Source organism: Aquarana catesbeiana, linkage group LG09, assembly GCF_042186555.1.
Source record: "Aquarana catesbeiana isolate 2022-GZ linkage group LG09, ASM4218655v1, whole genome shotgun sequence".
Lineage (NCBI taxonomy): Eukaryota > Metazoa > Chordata > Amphibia > Anura > Ranidae > Aquarana > Aquarana catesbeiana.
In genome coordinates, this window is record NC_133332.1 from 66,404,864 (window position 1) to 66,425,163 (window position 20,300).

The following is a 20,300-nucleotide window of genomic DNA, read 5'->3' on the forward strand; positions in this document are numbered from 1 at the left end:
GAGTATTGCAGGGTATTATGCAGAGTATTGCAGGGTATTATGCAGAGTATTGCAGGGTGTTATGCAGAGTATTGCAGGGTGTTATGCAGAGTATTGCAGGGTATAGTGCAGAGTATTGCAGGGTATAGTGCAGAGTATTGCAGGGTATTATGCAGAGTATTGCAGGGTGTTATGCAGAGTATTGCAGGGTATAGTGCAGAGTATTGCAGGGTGTTATGCAGAGTATTGCAGGGTATAGTGCAGAGTATTATGCAGAGTATTGCAGGGTGTTATGCAGAGTATTGCAGGGTGTTATGCAGAGTATTGCAGGGTGTTATGCAGAGTATTGCAGGGTGTTATGCAGAGTATTGCAGGGTGTTATGCAGAGTATTGCAGGGTATAGTGCAGAGTATTGCAGGGTGTTATGCAGAGTATTGCAGGGTGTTATGCAGAGTATTGCAGGGTTGGCTGAGCATGGAGGGATGGATGGATGTGACTACAATTGTCACTGAGCACCGCTGTGGGCACTACACATCCAGCCCACAGCGGTGCTGCCATCCGATCCCTCCCCCTCTCCCCTCGCACTGTACCGATCGGTACAGAGAGGGGCGGGAGGAACCGGCGTCATGAGATGACGCCGGTCTGTTGACATGTGATCGCTCCGTCATTTGACGGAGCGATCACATGGTAAACGGCCGCGATCAGCGGCCGTTTACCGTGATCCGTGATGCGCCGGGTCCTCTGGACCCGGCGGTCACGGAAGTTCTCGGGTGCGCGCCCCAGGGGGCGCGCGAGAGCAGTATTCTGGGAGGACGTCCATGGACGTCCACCCAGAACTAGCCGACCGCGCTGTTGCCGTCTTTCGGCTATGGCCCGGTCGGCAAGTGGTTAAACTTCCCTCCTTAAAGTTTTTTCCTTAAACTTCCCTCCTAAACTTGGGGTGCGTGTTATACGCCGATAAATACGATAAATATATATATATATATATATATATATATATATATATATATATATATATATATATAGTTAGTATCGCACAAAGGTAAGTATCACATTTTTGTAATATTTCATTATATCTTTTCATGTGACAAGACTGACTTTGCTACAATGTAAAGTAGTGAGTGTACAGCTTGTATAACAGTGTAAATTTGCTGTCCCCTGAAAATAACTCAACACACAGCCATTAATGTTTAAACCGCTGGCAACAAAAGTGAGTACACCCCTAAGTGAAAATGTCCAAATTGGGCCCAAAGTGTCAATATTTTGTGTGGCCACCATTATTTTCCAGCATTCCCTTACCCTCTTGGGCATGGAGTTCCCCAGAGCTTCACAGGTTGCCACTGGAGTCCTCTTCCACTCCTCCATAATGACATCATGGAGCTGGTGGATGTTAGAGACCTTGCGCTCCTCCACCTTCTGTTTGAGGATGCCCCACAGATGCTCAATAGGGTTTAGGTCTGGAGACATGCTTGGCCAATCCATAACATTAACTCTCAGCTTCTTTAGCAATGCAGTGGTCGTCTTGGAGGTGTGTTTGGGGTCATTATCATGTTGGAATACTGCCCTGCGGCCCAGTCTCCGAAGGGAGAGGTCATGCTCTGCTTCAGTATGTCACAGTACATGTTGGCATTCATGGTAGTTCCCCAGTGCCGGCAGCACTCACGCAGCCCCCCCAGACCATGACACTCCCACCACCATGCTTGACTGTAGGCAAGACACACTTGTCTTTGTACTCCTCACCTGGTTGCTGCCACACACGCTTGACATCATCTGAACCAAATAAGTTTATCTTGGTCTCATCAGACCACAGGACATGGTTTCAGTAATTCATGCCCTTAGTCTGCTTCTCTTCAGCAAACTGTTTGCGGGCTTTCTTGTGCATCATCTTTAGAAGAGGCTTCCTTCTGGGACGACAACCATGCAGACCAATTTGATGCAGTGTGCGGCGTATGGTCTGAGCACTGACAGGCTGACCCCCCACCCCTTCAACCTTTGCAGCAATGCTGGCAGCACTCATACGTCTATTTCTCAAATATTAAATCTCTCGATATGACCGCTGAGCATGTGCACTCAACTTCTCAGAAACAAAGTAAAAGATAAAAGGGGGGAAGCCTGACCTGACAGCTCCGTCTTCTGTCTCCAGTGGCTTCTGCAGGAGGGGATGTTTGCAGCGGTGAATTGTTCTTATTGATGAGCTTTGCATTACTTCATACACTGTGAGATTTTAAAGCTGTTATTAAAGTTGGTTTTATTACTACTGTAGATAGCGCTTCCCCCCTTTTTTCTTTTCTTTTGTGGAAGCAGAGAATCACTGTAGTAGTCGCTGCTACTACAGTGATCAGCGCTGTCTTTTGGGTCCCATGTTGAATGTCTGCAGTCCTGCATATAACCACAGGGAGTCACTCACTATTCATTAGAGCTGCACGATTCTGGCTAAAATGAGAATCACAATTTTTTTGCTTAGAAGATAGATCACGATTCTCGCGGCGTAACATCATCTTTCACATTAAAACAAAAAAAATTGGGCTAACTTTACTGTTTTTTTTTTTTTTTTTTTATTCATTGAAGTGTATTTTTTCCTAAAAAATTGCATTTGAAAGACCGCTGGGCAAATACAGTGTGACATAAAATATTGCAGCAATTGACATTTTATTCCCTAGGGTCTCTGCTAAAATATATATAATGTTTGGGGGTTCCAAGTAATTTTCTAGCAAAAAATATTGATTTTAACTGAAGAAACAAGTGTCAGAAAAAGATTTAGACTTTAAGTGGTTAAACTTCCTGCATTTACACGTTGTTTAAAAACTTGGCAGACTGCCTGGATTTTTTGTTTCATTTTAAAAACTTGGCAGACTGCCCAGATGTTTTCTTTTGACAGCTGAGTGAGCAGATAAGTCTCTCTACTTGTTATATGAAAGAATCGGCAAACTCAGCAATAGAGATCATCAGTGGGGTTGAATCGAGATCACGATTTTTTAACGATTAATTGTGCAGCTCTACTATGCATAGACCCTATTCATGGAACACCTTGCATTTTTCTCAGTGAATGAAATGCATTCTCTGATTGGGCAAGATGTAGAGGCGGGACATTGATAGCGTGATCTCCACTTCATCCTGTCAGAGTCCTCTTTGCATGCATAGAAAAAAATGCAAGGTGTTCTGTGAGTGGTGCCTGTGGTTACTATGCTGCAGGGCGGCCACTAGGCACGGAACCTGGAAGACAACGTGATCACTGTAGTAGCGGTGTTCCACAGTAGTTCCACAGGTATGGCATATCCATACAGTGGGGAAAATAATTATTTGATCCCCTGCAGATTTTGTAAGTTTGCTTGACTGTAGGGATGGCGTTCTTAGGTTCATAGTCGGCATTTTTCTTCCTCCAAACACGGCGAGTCAAGTTATTGCCAAAGCGCTCAATTTTGGTCTCATCTGATCACAGCACTTTCTCCCAATCCTTCTTTGAATCATTTATATGTTCATTGGCATGACTGTACATGTGCCTTCTTAAGAAGGGGGACTCGCCATGTTTGGAGGATGAAAAATGCTGACTATGATCCTAAGAACATCATCCCTACAGTTAAGCACGGAGGTGGAAACATGATGCTTTGGGGTTGTTTCTCTGCTAAAGAAACAGACCGACTTTGCCGCATTGAGGGCCCAATAAACGGGGCCATGTATTGTAAGATCTTGGATGAGAACCTTCTTCCCTCAGCCAGAACACTGAAGAAGGATCACGGATGGCTCTTCCAGCATGACAATGACCCAAAACATACCACCAAGGAGAGTGGCTCAAGAAGAAGCACATTAAGGTCATGGAGTGGTCTAGCCAGTCTTCAGACCTTAATCCTATTAAAAATTTATGGAGGGAGCTGAAACTTCCAGTTGCCAAGCAACAGCCAAGAAACCTTAAGGATTTAGAGAAGATCTGTAAGGAGGAGTGGACCAAAATCCCTCCTGAGATGTGTGCAAACCTGGTAACCAACTACAAGAAACGTCTGACCTCTGTGCTTGCCGACAAGGGTTTCTCAACCAAGTACTAAGTCATGTTTTGCTTGAGGATCGAATACTTATTTTACTTACTGAACTGCAACTCAATTTATAACGTTTGTTTTATATGTTTTTTTCTGGATTTTTGGTTGATATTCTGTCTCTATCATTTAAAATACACCTATGATAAACATTATAGAACCTTCATTTCTTTGTAAGTGGGCAAACTTACAAAATCTGCAAGGGATCAAATAATTATTTTCCCCACTGTACTTACATTGCTCCAAGCTGGACCAATATAACTCTGTAATAAAATCCATAGCTGGAGTTCAACTTTAACGAGATGATGTCAGGATAGGAAGCATGAGCTGCCATTCATGACTTGCTCTTTTGGGATAAAAGCTTTAGGCTGGATTTGTAAATGCATTGTAGGTGTGAATGGGCCTATAGAGCTCTTCTTTGTCATTCACACTAAGCTGAATTGCATAGATGTGAATCACCTCATAGAATAGAATAGGATTTCTACTTGTCATGCATTTTCCTGCAGACAAATGTAAGACTTTTGCTGCAGCAAAATGGACAAATGTGAATATGGCCCTAAGGTGTTATTGTTATCCTTACTTTACTTTACTACTCAGCGAATCACTAATCCAGAACAGTCCATATACATTTCAAGTGTTCTAATAGCAGATACACACAAGCTTGTTCCAGGTAAGCAACTCTTTCAGCAGGGAAGGATGACAGTCATGGAGTTTGCACCTACAGCATATGAAGACGTTAGCTGTGAAACCTCCCAAATTTCTATTCTGACAGGTTCCCAACAAACATCTGACATTCCCTCTCCCCAGCTTCATACCGCATCACTGTCATGTGGCAGTGAAAGGGTGGCTGCGTTGAATGTGGAGGATGAGTGTTGTGTGACTGAAGTGAGAAGTGTGTGTGAAGTTCTCCAGATTTGGACCATATATGAACATTCCTCTGTGTAAATAACACCCCCCCCCACACACACACACACACACACACCCCTCCGCTTTCACAACGTTTACTCAGAGTTTCCCTTGACTCCCCCTTGTATGGGCACACCCAGAATCTACAGGGTCACATTTGGGTTATGCCCAAAGAAAATCCAAGGAATTAAACACCTCTCAACGGAGTCATTAATTACGCACTCAGAAAATATGCCGGGCAGGACAATTGAGGGAAGCACCAGGCAGCTGGATAGGAGATTTTCTAGGAATGTGTGTTAATGAGTCCTATTAAACAACATGTACGGAATCCATTTGTGTAATATATCCTACAGCTCCATATAAATCTAGGATGAGCTCATTTTTGTACGCAGTCCTCGGTTTTCTCCCTGTCTTCACAATCTATGTAGTCTTTGGTTGATGCATTATGTCTAAGATGTGCCTGGCTTTTGGCTGGAGTTGGAGGGATGTCTTCAGACCAAGGGAGGGAATTTCATGATTGCGTTAGAGTTAGACAGACTATTTTAGTTTTATCCTGAAGGCAACCATTTGAAAACGAATTAAAAGGCAGATGTGGGCATGGTTGAAAGTACAGATAAATATATTAGTAACCAAGCATAGCATTTAAAAGAGAAGTATGGGGTTGGGAAAAAAAATAACATTTCTACTCACCTAGGTGAATGTAGCATTGTTCCGATGCTGAATCTATCCCCCACCGGCTTTACACAGAGAACTGAGCAATCAAACACCTCTGATCTCTTAGTTCTCCTCTCTGCTCGGAGAAGAAAGCTGTGACTGTCAGTCACCGGCTCTCTGCTCTGCCCCTCCAGCGCTCACTGGAGTGCCAGACTGTCCAGGGAGCAGGAGCATCTGGCTCAGTCTCCCAGCAACTTGCTAAGAAGTTTGGATCAATCCAAAGCCTGGACCGGCTGAGTGATGTCAGCAGACTTTATCCCGCTGTCGGCTGAAAACAGGTCACAGGAGTGCAGAACTCCTGTGATCCATAGAAGTAGGGCCAAAATAGCCACTGCTAGCTTGGATAGATAGATAGATAGATAGATAGATAGACAGATAGACAGACAGACAGACAGACAGACAGACAGACAGACAGACAGACAGACAGAAGATTGTCATTGCAAAAAATATTTACAAGGATATTTAAAAACGTAACTCCTCACTATACCACACAAATCCATAAAACACTGTACAAAAAGAAATAATAAACCTCCCTAAAAATAACAAAAACACCAACCCTGTGTAGTTATAAAGGGCCCTATTTATACTCACCTTACCAGTGCTCCCTTGCAGCTCCTGCCTACGCTGCAGCTAGCACAGAAATCCAATAGGATTGATTTACTAAAGGCAAAAAGACTGTACACTTTTGCAAGTGCAGTTGCATTCAACAAGGGCATTTTCTTCAGAGCTTAGTAAATAAGGTAAAGCTTCACTTTTGCAAAGAATACCCAATCACATGCAAGGAAAATTAAAAAACAAGATTTTTTGCTTGCATATTATTGGATGAGGGAAGTCAGCAGAGCTTCCCCTCATTTACTAAGCTCTGGAGCAAATGCCCCTGCAGATTGCAACTGTACTTGCAAATTCAACAGTCTTTTTGCCTTTACTATATCAACCCCAATGTGTCACCTACATCTGATTACGGAAAATGTGTACACTTACAATGGGGGGAGGTCACATGCTTCCCATCCCTGGAAACACCAGTATTTCTAATCAGTAGCAGTGTAGCCAGCAGCAGTGGGGGCAGAAAGGCGGGGGGGGGGGGGGGGGGGGGGGGGTGTAGCTCTGGTAAGGTGAGTATGACTAGTATAGTGGCTTTTAGAAACACACTGTCATTTTTCCAATGTAATTACTGCATAACCAGCATGCAAAGTAGGCCCAAATTGGTGAAGGAAACATTACATTTATAACATTTACATAACTACAATTGAACTTACCCAGCATATATTATATGTTTACAATTCATTTGAAAGTGAACCTGTGTTCAAATTTTTAATAACAGACTTTATTAAAAGTCATAAAAATCAAAGTTATAGATAGACAAAGGCTTGTCAGCAGCTGGCGCTTGCTTAGCCTGCAATCCAGATAAGCCTGTGCCTGTACCTTGGTCCCAATATTAACTAGACTTTTTCTACTAAGTCCACATACAGGATTTTACATATTTAAGCTGTGATGAAGCAAGCCAAGGCTTAGCCCAGAAACACAATGGCTATGGACAGTCTTCATCTGATTTCACATTTTAATAAAGCCTGTGCCTGTACCTTGGTCCCAATATTAACTAGACTTTTTCTACTAAGTCCACATACAGGATTTTACATATTTAAGCTGTGATGAAGCAAGCCAAGGCTTAGCCCAGAAACACAATGGCTATGGACAGTCTTCATCTGATTTCACATTTTAATAAACCTGTATCTGGGGTTTAATATCACAGAGTGATGCTTCCCTTTACTTCATTCAGTAGGAAACACTGCAACATGCCTTGTTCTGGTGTTTTCTATTAGATCAATGAAGCGTGACTTCATTGTGTGTGTGCTAGAGCTAACATAACATTAAAGCCCAACTCCAGCCAAAATTCTCTGGTTTTATTATTGTCTTTGTCCCTGCTGCAGAGATTTACCCGCACTTCATGTCTTGATGAAACTTTGGAAGAAGAACCTGTGTAGAAGCCCAATCTTCTTGATTTTACTTGGTCTACGAGGTGTGTCTATTAAATAACGAGACTGATTAAATAACTCACCTTTATTTATGTGTATTACAAATGTAATGCTTGTCCCCTTCAATATATTCCTCATTTGCACTAATACATTGCTGCAGTCTTTTCTTTCCACTGGCCGAAGGCATTGAGAAAATCAATTTCTGTCAGCTGTTTAAACACATCTGCCGTTTTCTTCTTTACAGCATCAACTGACTCAAAACGTGTCCCTTTAACCACCTCAATACAGGGCACCTACACCCCCTTCCTGGCCAAACCAATTTTCAGCTTTCAGCACTGTCGCTGTTTAAATGACAATGGCGTGGTCATGCTACTCTGTACCCAAACAGAATTTTTATCATTTTGTTCCCACAAATTGAGCTTACTTTTGGTGGTACAGTATTTGATCACCTCTGCGTTTTTTATTTTTTGCTAAACAAATAAAAAAAGACCTAAAATTTTGAAAAAAAAAAAGTTTTTCTTTTGTTTCTGTTATAAAATTTTGTAAATAAGTAAGTTTTCTCCTTCACTGATGGATGCTGAAAGGCTGCACTGATAGGCGGCACTGATGGGCACTGATACATGGCACTGATGGGCACTGATATGCGACACTGATGGCATTGTTAGGCATCACTGATGGCACTGGCAGGCATTGGGGATGGGCACTGATTGGCAGCTGCCTGAGCACTGATTGGCATTTCCCTGGTGGTCTAGGGTGGCATACCTGGTGGTCCAGTGTGGTGGCCATCCCTGGTGGTCCTGGCGGCATCCTGGTGGTCCTGGGTGGGCATCCGAGAGGGGCTGCGTTGATAAACAATCAGCACAGACCTCCCCCTGTCAGGAGAGCAGTCGATCATCTCTCCTCTACTTTCGTCTGTCAGACGCGAGTGAGGAAAAGCCGATCAACGGCTCTTCCTGTTTACATCGTGATCAGCCGTGATTGGACACGGCTAATCACGTGGTAAAAACCCTCCAGCAGAGGCTCTTTACCGAGATCGGTGTAGCGGTGTGTCAGACTGACACACGGCACCACCGTTCACCGCGATGTGTTCCCCCATGGGTGCGTGAGAGCGATCGTTCTGGGTGGACGTCATATGACGGCCTCCCAGAACGAGAGCCGCGCCGCCCGGCCGTTAAATGGCGGGCAGGAAGCACTGATTTAACTTTTGGGAAATCATTCTCACATCCCTCTCTGAATCTTTTGTGCCACTCACACGCATGCGCATGAGACAGACCGTCATTCCCATAAGTTGTAGTAAACATTTGAAAACATTCTGTTGGTGTTTTGTGCATTTTTTACTAAAAGTTTCAAATTGACATGTTGTTTAACCACTTGCTTACTGGGCACTTAAACCCCCCTCCTGTCCAGACCAATTTTCAGCTTTCAGCGCTGTCGCACTTTGAATGACAATTGCACGGTCATACAACACTGTACCCAAATTAAATTTTTATAATTTTTTTCCCACAAATTGAGCTTTCTTTTGGTGGTATTTGATCACCTCTGCAGTTTTTATTTTTTGTTAAAAATTTTTTAAAAGACTGATTTTTTTTTTTTTTTAATTATATTTTTTTTATATTTTGTTATAAAATTTTGCAAACAGGTAATTTTTCTCCTTCATTGATGTATGCTGATGAGGCTGCACTGATGGGCACTGATAGGCTGCACTGATGGGCACCGATGGGCTGCACTGATGGGCAAGGATGGGCTGCACTGATGGGCACCAATAAGGCGGCACTGGTGGGCACTGATAGGCAGCACTGGTGTGCACTGAGAGGTGACACTGAGAGGTGGCACTGATGGGTGGCACTGAAGGGCATTGATAGGTGGCCCTGGTGGGCACTGAGAAGTGGCACTAATAGGTGGCACTGATAGGTGGCAGTGATGGGCACTGATGGGTGGCAATAATGAGCACTGGTAGGTTACACTGATAGCCAGCACTGCTAGGTGGCACTGATGAGGCACTGATTGGCACCACTGGTGGGCATTGATAGGTGGCACTTGTGGGCATTGATAGGTGGCACTGTGGGCACTGGAAGGTGGCAATGGCAGGTGGCACTGGCAGGGGGTACTGATTGGCATTCTCTTCGGGACCGATGTCCCTTGCACATAAGTCGGTGATCTTTTTTTTTTCTCAGCGTGAGGAGAAAAAAAAAATGATTATCAAGCTTTTGTTTACACACGTGATCAGCTGTCATTGGCTGACAGCTGATCACGTGGTAAAGGGCGGGGATTGGTCCCTTACTCGGATATGTGATCACCTGAGTCTCGGTGATCACAGCGCGGCCCACGTGCACCCTGCAGGGAGCGTGCAAAGGGGAGGACATCATATGATGGCCTCCCGGAAATTCAGGTCCACACTGATGCCAAGAGGTTAACTTTTAAACTTAGCATTTTTTCGGCACACTACAGAAAACACAACCAAACTAAATGGCGACTCACAATCAACTGAACGTCATAGAGTGTTGCTGCTTGTCATGCAGGTTCAAACATGTTCAAGGTCACCACGCATGCAGTTATAACTGGTTCTGACTGCTTTGTTTACTAGGAGGGATCATAGTCTCATTATTTTTTTTTTTAATCAGAAAGGTTTTTATTGTGTCTCAATATCAGGTGTACAATATAAACAGATATAGCAATATAACTTCAGGGTGTACATCAGTAGCATTATAGTATACAGGTGTTGGGCCAAAGCATGGAACTCAGATGTGACATTTCTAACAAAATACTTATAACAGGTGTGTTCCGTCTCTGCTTTTAGCCTCATATATATCACTAGTATGTTGATAACATTGTAAGTGACACACTGGTAGTCATAAATAAAAGGAAACTGTGATTAAACTAACTACCTTCCAACGGGAAGGTGAAACTAACTGAAGCTTCTCATCACAACCAGGACCTTGTTGGGTCACAGCGGTCCATACCGCTGGCTGACCAATAAGGAAGGAGGTATTGAAAATGATCCCATATGCTTTAATCAGGCTCAAGGCTTTATACTATTGTGACATGGTGCAAAAATTAGCTAATGTTTTAAGGATCTAGAAGGTTACATTTGGAGCAGTCTATTGAGAACTAGCTGAGAGGGATTTTATAGAACTTATTTGCTGCATTTTTGTGTTGATACGTCAGCTTTTCTTTAATTAGAGTATCATTTACCTGTTCGATCCACTGCTTCATTGTTGGGCTATGCGGTGATAGCCATAGACGGGCTATCTGCTTGCGGACAATATACAACAATCTTAAAACAGCTACATTAGTTGGAGGGGTGAAAAATTCCTCATTCACCGCACCCAGCAAGCATGTGACAGGGTGTAGCGGGACAGTGGATTGAAAGACATATGATATGGTATTAGTTACCGCCCTCCAATATCTGAATAGTTTGGGACAGCGCCACATCAGGTGTATAAGATCCCCGTTGGCCCCCCCACATCTGGGGCACAGAGCGGGTTCCCTTCTGCCCCATCTGAGAAGCAGCGCTAAGGTGCGGTAGGTTCTGTGTAGAATGAATAGTTGGGAGAGCCTATACGATGGAGACACCGAGACCATTGGCAGAGACTGTAAACACGGTTCCCAGTCCTCGCCCCCAATCTCTCCTAGTTCCTACATGGGAGTTTAGCTGCATCCTGCGTTCCAGATGAAAGTGTATTATAGATTTGTGAGATTACACCTTTTTTATTCTGTGCGTTAAGTATGTGAGTTATCACCGGATGTTCTATGTGTTCCAGCCTGGACAGTTGTGTCTGCGACTGAACAGCATGCCGAAGTTTGAGGTATCTATAAAAGTTATGTCTTGGTAGCCCAAACTCCTCCTGTAAATCAGTGAAGGATGTAAAGATGGTCTGCGTATAGGGTTGCGATATGTACCTAATGCCCTTAGCCTTCCAAGACTGAAATCCCTCTAATTTCTGTAGTTACGTGTAGCAAGGATTGTGCCACAGCGGAGTGTGTACTGTGAAGTCCTTCATATCTAAGCTATGTTTAACGAGGCCCCATATTTTGGACTGCACCCTCCTGACTCCCCCCCCCTAAACCACACCCTCCTGACCCCCCTGCACTACACCCTCCTGACCCCCCTACACTACACCCTCCTGACCCCCCTACACTACACCCTCCTAACCACCTGCACTGCACCCTCCTGACCCTCCATGCACCGCACCCTCCTGACCCCCCTGCACCATGTTCTTCTGACCCCCCTGCACTGCACCCTCCTGTGTCATGTCTACCTGACCCCCTGCACTGCACCCTCCTAACCCCCCTGCACTGCACCCTCTTGCATCATGTCTTCCTGACCCCCCTGCACCGTATCCTCCTGATCCCCCCTGCACCACACCCTTCCGACCCCCCTGCATCATGTCTTCCTGACTCCTTTGCACCGCACCCTCCTGACCCCCCCCCCCTGCACCGCACCCTCCTGACACCCACTGCACCACACCCTCCTGACACCGCTCCCCCATGTCTTCCTGACCCCCTGCACCGCACCCTCATGCCCCCCCTGCTCACTCTGCCCTACATACTACTGACCTCTAGACACCGCTCTACATCCTACTGACCTCTGTACTCTGCCCTATATCCTACTGACCCCCCCAACACCACACCCGCCTGACCTCTGTGCACTGTACCCTGCTGACCCCCCTGCGCCACACCCTCCTGACCCCCCTGCACTGCACCCTCCTGACCCCCCCGCCCCATGTCCTTCTGAGTCCCCTGCACTGCACCCTTTTGACCCCCTTTCACTGCATCAAGTCTTCCTGACCCTCCCTGCATCATGTCTTCCTGACCCCCCTGCACCTCACCCTCCTGACCCCCCGTGCACCTCACCCTCCTGACCCCCCCTGCACCACACCCTCCGGACCACCCTGCACCATGTCTTCCTGACCCCCTGCACCGCACCCTCCTGACCCCCCCTGCATCATGTCTTCCTGACCCCCCCCTGCACCGCACCCTCCTGACCCCCCCCTGCATCATGTCTTCCTGACCCCCCCTGCACCGCACCCTCCTGACCCCCCCTGCATCATGTCTTCCTGACCCCCCCTGCACCGCAGCCTCCTGACCCCCCCTGTACCACACCCCTCTGCATCATGTCTTCCTGACCCCCTGCACCGCACCCTCTTGACCTTATCCTACATACTACTGACCTCTGCACACTGCTCTACATCCTACTGACCTCTGTACTCTGCCCTATATACTACTGAGCTCTAAACACTGTCCTACATACTACTGACCTCTGTACTCTGCCCTACATACTACTGACCTCTGTACACAGCTCTACATCCTACTGACCTCTGTACATTGCCCTACATCCTACTGACCTCTGTACACTGCCCTACATCCTACTGACCTCTATACACTGTCCTACATACTACTGACCTCTATACACTGCCCTACATGCTACTGACCTCTGTACACTGCCCTACATACTATTGAACTCTGTACACTGCCCTATATACTACTGACCTCTGTACACTGCCCTACATTCCACTGACCTCTGTACACTTCCCTACATCCTGCTGACCGCTGTACACTGCCCTACATCCTACTGAACTCTGTACTCTGCCCTATATCCCACTGACCCCCTGCACCATGTCTTCCTGACCCCCTGCACCGCACCCTCCTGACCCCCCCTGCACCACACCCTCCTGACCCCCCTGCACTGCACCCTCCTGACTCCCCTGCACCATGTCCTTCTGAGTCCCCTGCACTGCACCCTTTTGACCCCCTTTCACTGCATCAAGTCTTCCTGACCCTCCCTGCATCATGTCTTCCTGACCCCCCTGCACCTCACCCTCCTGACCCCCCCTGCACCTCACCCTCCTGACCCCCCCTGCACCACACCCTCCGGACCACCCTGCACCATGTCTTCCTGACCCCCTGCACCGCACCCTCCTGACCCCCCCTGCATCATGTCTTCCTGACCCCCCCCTGCACCGCACCCTCCTGACCCCCCCCTGCATCATGTCTTCCTGACCCCCCCTGCACCGCACCCTCCTGACCCCCCCTGCATCATGTCTTCCTGACCCCCCCTGCACCGCAGCCTCCTGACCCCCCCTGTACCACACCCCTCTGCATCATGTCTTCCTGACCCCCTGCACCGCACCCTCTTGACCTTATCCTACATACTACTGACCTCTGCACACTGCTCTACATCCTACTGACCTCTGTACTCTGCCCTATATACTACTGAGCTCTAAACACTGTCCTACATACTACTGACCTCTGTACTCTGCCCTACATACTACTGACCTCTGTACACAGCTCTACATCCTACTGACCTCTGTACACTGCCCTACATCCTACTGACCTCTATACACTGTCCTACATACTACTGACCTCTATACACTGCCCTACATGCTACTGACCTCTGTACACTGCCCTACATACTATTGAACTCTGTACACTGCCCTATATACTACTGACCTCTGTACACTGCCCTACATTCCACTGACCTCTGTACACTTCCCTACATCCTGCTAACCGCTGTACACTGCCCTACATCCTACTGAACTCTGTACTCTGCCCTATATCCCACTGACCCCCTGCACCATGTCTTCCTGACCCCCTGCACCGCACCCTCCTGACCCCCCTGCACCACACCCTCCTGACCCCCCTGCACTGCACCCTCCTGACTCCCCTGCACCATGTCCTTCTGACCCCCCATGCACTGCACCCTTTTGACCCCCTTTCACTGCACCCTCCTCAAGCCCCCTGCATCAGGTCTTCCTGACCCTCCCTGCATCATGTCTTCCTGACCCCCCTGCACCACACCCTCCTGACCCCCCTGCACCACACCCTCCTGACCCCCCTGCACCACACCCTCTGGACCCCCCTGCACCATGTCTTCCTGACCCCCTGCACCGCACCCTCCTGACCCCCCTGCACTGCACCCTCCTGACCCCCCCTGCATCATGTCTTCCTGACCCCCCCTGCACCACATCCCCCTGTATCATGTCTTCCTGACCCCCTGCACCACACCCTCCTGACCCTACCCTACATACTACTGACCTCTGCACACTGCTCTACATCCTACTGACCTCTGTACTCTGCCCTATATATACTGACCTCTAAACACTGTCCTACATACTACTGCCCTCTGTACTCTTCCCTACATACTACTGACCTCTGTACACAGCTCTACATCCAAATGACCTCTGTACACAGTCCTATACCCTACTGACCTCTGTACACTGCCCAACATCCTACTGACCTCTGTACACTGCCCTACAACCTACTGACCTCTTTACACTGCCCTACATCCTACTGACCTCTGTACTTTGCCCTACATACTACTGACCTCTGTACACTGCCCTACATCCTACTGACCTCTGTACGCTGCCCTACATATTACTGACCTCTGTACGCTGCTCTACATCCTACTGACCTCTATACACTGCCCTACATACTACTGACCTCTGTACACTGACCTACATCCTACTGACCTCTGTACACTGTCCTACAACCTACTGACCTCTGTACACTGCCCTACATCCTACTGACCTCTGTACACTGCCCTACATACTACTGACCTGTGTACGCTGCTCTACATCCTACTGACCTCTGTACACTGCCCTACATCCTACTGACCTCTATACACTGCCCTACATACTACTGACCTTTGTACACTGCCCTACATACTATTGAGCTCTGTACACTTCTCTACATCCTGCTGACCTCTGTACACTACCCTACATCCTGCTGACCTCTGTACACTGCCCTACATCCTGCTGACCTCTGTACAATGCCCTACATCCTACTGACCTCCAGTCTGTACCCTGCTTTACATACCACTGACCTCTGTACACTGCCCCACATCCTACTGACCTCTGTACGCTGCCCTACATACTACTGACCTCTGTATGCTGCTCTACATCCTTTTGACCTCTGTACACTGCCCTACATCCTACTGACCTCTATACACTGCCCTACATCCTACTGACCTCTGTACACTGCCCTACATACTACTGACCTGTGTACGCTGCTCTACATCCTACTGACCTCTGTACACTGCCCTACATCCTACTGACCTCTATACACTTCCCTACGTACTACTGACCTCTGTACAATGCCCTTCGTACTACTGACCTCTGTACACTTCTCTACATCCTGCTGACCTCTGTACACTACCCTACATCCTGCTGACCTCTGTACACTGCCCTACATCCTGCTGACCTCTGTACACTACCCTACATCCTATTGACCTCTGTACACTGCCCTACATCCTACTGACCTCTATACACTGCCCTACATCCTACTGACCTCTGTATACTGCTTTACATACTACTGACCTGTGTATGCTGCTCTACATCCTACTGACCTCTATACACTGCCCTACATACTACTGACCTCTGTACACTGCCCTACATACTATTGAGCTCTGTACACTGCCCTTCATACTACTGACCTCTGTACACTTTTCTACATCCTGTTGACTTCTGTACACTGCCCTACATCCTGCTGACCTCTGTACACTGCTCTACATCCTACTGACCTTCAGTCTGTACCTTGCTCTTCATCCCACTGACCTCTGTACACTTCCCTACATCCCACTGACCTCTGTACACTGCCCTACATCCCACTGACCTCTGTACACTGCCCTACATACGACTGACCTCTGTACACTGCCCTACATACGACTGACCTCTGTTCACTGCTCTACATCCCACTGACCTCTGTACACTGCTCTACATCCCACTGACCTCTGTACACTGTCCTACATCCTACTGACCTCTGTACACTGTCCTACATCCCACTGATCTCTGTACACTGTCCTACATCCCACTGATCTCTGTACACTGCCCTACATCCTACTGTCCTCTGTACACTGCCCTACATACTACTGACTTCTGTACACTGCCCTACATCCTACTGACCTCTGTACACTGCCCTACATACTACTGACCTCTGTTCACTGCCCTACATACTACTGACCTCTGTTCACTGCCCTACATACTACTGGCCTCTGTACACTGCCCTACATACTACTGACCTCTGTTCACTGCCCTACATACTACTGACCTCTGTTCACTGCCCTACATACTACTGACCTCTGTAAACTGTCCTACATACTACTTACTTACACTGGTCAGAAATGAGAGCAGACAGCCAGGCCTGAAACTAGTAGAGCAAATCAGCCCGCAGTACTAGATGTTCTGCTTTCATGATGAACTCCGGCACCAGACTTGTAGGGGTGACCAATTACTCCAAAGACATGAAAAAAATTGTGAATGAAAGTGGATGTCGAGTTTGTCACTGAAGCGAAACTTTAAGGTAGATTGAGTTTATATTTTTACACTGACATTAGTTTTATTAGATCTTTCTAAGTTTCCTTTAAGTAGTCTTTTTTCGTTTATTGGGGGCTTACTAGTTAATTTCTTTTTTTTTTAAAAGCGCCGCACCCGGCTGTGATCTTTGATCTTTTCTATGTTGTCCAGGTAGATCTCCACCTCTCAAAGATTCCCTACCCCTGTTCTAGGGTTTCTGATAAAAAAAAATATTTAATGTTTGGGGGTTCTGAGTAATTCTCTAGCAAAAAACATTTTTTACATGTACCAGAGAAATGCCAGAATTGGTACTGTAGGGAAGTGGTTAATCTACCAGCATGTCTTTGGAGTATGGAAGGAAACCGGAGTACCCGGAGGAAACCCACGCAGACACAGGGAGAACATGCAAACTCAATGCAGGTAGTGCTGTGGTTTGGAGTTGAACCGACCACCCTAGTGCTAATGATTTGTTTGAAGTATGAGTTAAGGCCCGTACACACCATACGAAAATCCGAAGTAAAAATTTTGTCCGACGAGCTGTCTGACGATTTTCAGATCGTTAGTATGGTGCTTTTGACAGCCGATTTAGATTTTTCATACGACAAAAGCTGGATGATCAGACTATACCATTTTAATCATTCATGAACACAACTTTCGATTATCGTTTAATTAATTATTAGTACGGTTTTTGTCTGAAAAAAATCGTAAGAGCAAGACTAAGCATGCTCAGAAATGAAAGAACGCATACAAAACTATTCAACACATTACATCACTTCTGAAATTGAATTCTGTCGTATGAGAATTTTTGCAACCTCTTCCCTTTCGATATGAAACTAGCATGCAACAAAAAACGGACGAACGTTCGTCCGAAAATCTAATTGTGTGGACGACGCTTTAATCACAGTTGATTTCAGACAGCTGCAGCCAGGAAGCCTGTACAAAGCAATGACAGGCTGACAGCAGCCATAGCTGTCCTCGATTTTCTGATGCTGTTTGCATGTGTCCGCACACCAGCAGTTACCTGTGGCTAGGGATAGAAGGCTGGCCCTGGACCCAATCTGCCTGCCTTTATTGATTTTTGCTATTGGCAAGATTGTTGCTTACTTCCTGTTCAGGTGATGGCTATGCAGGAATCAAGAGGAAATCTCCCCAAGGCCAACAATACAATCCTGACCGTTTTCTAACTCTTCCTCACCCAAGCAAAAAAAAGATTTTTGGCAGGCGTTCCAATTTTTTCCTATCCACACCTTAAGATTCCCAATGATGCGTTGTATAAATCATTGTTATTATTCCCTTCCAATGCATCTTCTTTGGTTCTTTATAACCAATTTTTATACAATATTTTGTTTGTATATACACTTTCCAGCTCCAGATGGCTGTGTCTATTCCTTGTAAGTAATGTAGTGATGAGGGAAGCTTTGTTCAGTGAGAAGCTGAGAGTGAAGTGTCTCATTCCTGCGCACTCTTAGAACCATCTAATCTGCTGATCCCCTGACCCAGCATAGTTGCACTGTGCTGAGGAATCTGGGACAGCGCTGGCAAGAGAGGGTGGGGTTATGGCATTTCTTGCCAAGCACTGATTGTGCAAATGCAAAAAGAGGAAAAAAGGTATTCTCATATATATGTACTGTGAAATAATTGTGGTAATACGTGTTAGTCTAGCCCCTTGTGTTTTGACAAATCTAAAACGTGCCCATTGTGATTGCCAAGTACCTCGCTAAGGCCAGTTCTCCTACACTCCTCCTACACAAAAACTACTTTTTTTAACGCTATTGTACCCCATCTGTGTTGCTGTGTTTTTTTTTTGTTTTTTTTTACAAATACTTTTTATTGAAAATGTTTCAAGTTTGTACAAAACATGCACAGCAGAAAAGAAAAGTAAAATTAAAGAAAAAATAAACATGACTGTTACATTGAGGTGGGTATCGTACATGTACAATCATTAATCAGTAAGCGTATAAATCTTCCATCCCTATGAGAAACGAGTAGTAAGCACAGTGACATCTAAAACAGTAATAACAGGTTGTTCATTCATAGAGAAAAGGCGGATTAGACCAATCCCACTCATCTCTAGTTAAGGTATAATCGTAATGCTAGCATTGTAAAACAAAAACAAAAAGAGAAAATAAAGACATTCAGCCCTGGTTCACATTCAGCCCTGGTTCACAATTTCAAATCGCATGTCAAATCGGTGGCAATTGCCAGCAATTGCACCGTCCTAATCGGTGTGACGCTGCATTTGCAGCGCCGCACAGATTTAAAACAGTAGTTTCTGTACTATTTTTTGCGACTTCGGGCTGCGATTTACATTGACATCTGTGCAGAAACCTGCATAAATGTCTCTGAAATCGCAGCCGAAATGATGTGTGTTCAGCTGAACTCGCACGGCTTCATTCCCCCAGCTCCGTGTGAACCTGGGCTAAAGAAGTAAAAGAACTGTGTTGCAACTGTGTTGTTTTTTTAGGATGCTGGAAGATCTCTGCTACCATTTTTCTATACTTTGACAATCAGAAGCGGCTGGTGGTCAAAATTTTGGGGGGGTGAGATCGGCATGGCAAACAGACCTGGCCCCCTCACTCACACCCCCCAGCGGCTCTCGATAGATTGTTAGATTCCCACAATTATTTCACAGTACTCTGCGCCCCAAGCCCACCCTTTTTGAGGCCAAGTAGCCAAAAAAAGGAAATCTTCATTGAAATCCATGCGTCCAGCGCCCTGCATGGAGATTAAGGGCCAGGCGCATGGATTGGGAGGGCGGCCCTAATGGACGGGCCTCCACTGATCAGAAGCTATAGAATTATTTTATTAGTTTAGAGGTCTTTATTTCAAGTAGAACTATAGGAAAAACATTTTTTTTTTTCCATTTTGGATAGAGTTGTGAAGGAATGTGATGTAGATAATAATAATAGTAATCTGAAAATGTCTATTTTCTTATGTGCATACATATTTTTCTCCTTACTCATTATATAAGTATACAGGTTTGCTCTGTTCCTATATTTTCTCAAGATGGCGGGTACCCCCTACATCCCACACATCAGAAGAACGCGGAACTGAAGATAAAACCAAAGACAGCCAAACCTCGTTATGAACATTCTCCGTTTTCTTTTTCTATCTTAACCAATGAGATGTACCTATTAGACTAACATAGCAATGACGTATTTGTGTGTATAAAACATTAACACCGCCTTGAATAAATTAGAAGTGTAAAAGGTAACGGTGCTGAGCGTGTCTCAGAGTGTTTACTTTTATATGCATGCATATCAACACTTTTCAAATTAGAGACAGCAGCAGATAACCTTGGGCTCGATTGGAGCTCTTAATCATTTCCATAACAGATGGTGCCGAAACCCGGGACCTCAGGCTACAGTCGAAGCCATACCTCGACAAGCGTTCGGGCGTTAATTGAAAGA

The 20,300-nt window shown here is 46.0% G+C and overlaps 1 long non-coding RNA gene across 4 annotated transcripts in view; it reads left to right on the forward strand.

Moving 5' to 3' along the window:
• LOC141107756 (uncharacterized) overlaps window positions 1-20,300 on the forward strand; it is a 74,498-nt gene that overhangs the window by 18,285 nt on the left and 35,913 nt on the right. Inside the window, exon 4 of one of the 4 annotated variants that reach the window (XR_012235959.1) lies at window positions 7,556-7,644. The exons of the other annotated variants lie outside the window; for them this stretch is intronic. This is a non-coding gene — a long non-coding RNA (uncharacterized lncRNA). The remainder of the gene's footprint in view (window positions 1-7,555; window positions 7,645-20,300) is intronic. 4 annotated transcript variants of the gene reach the window in all.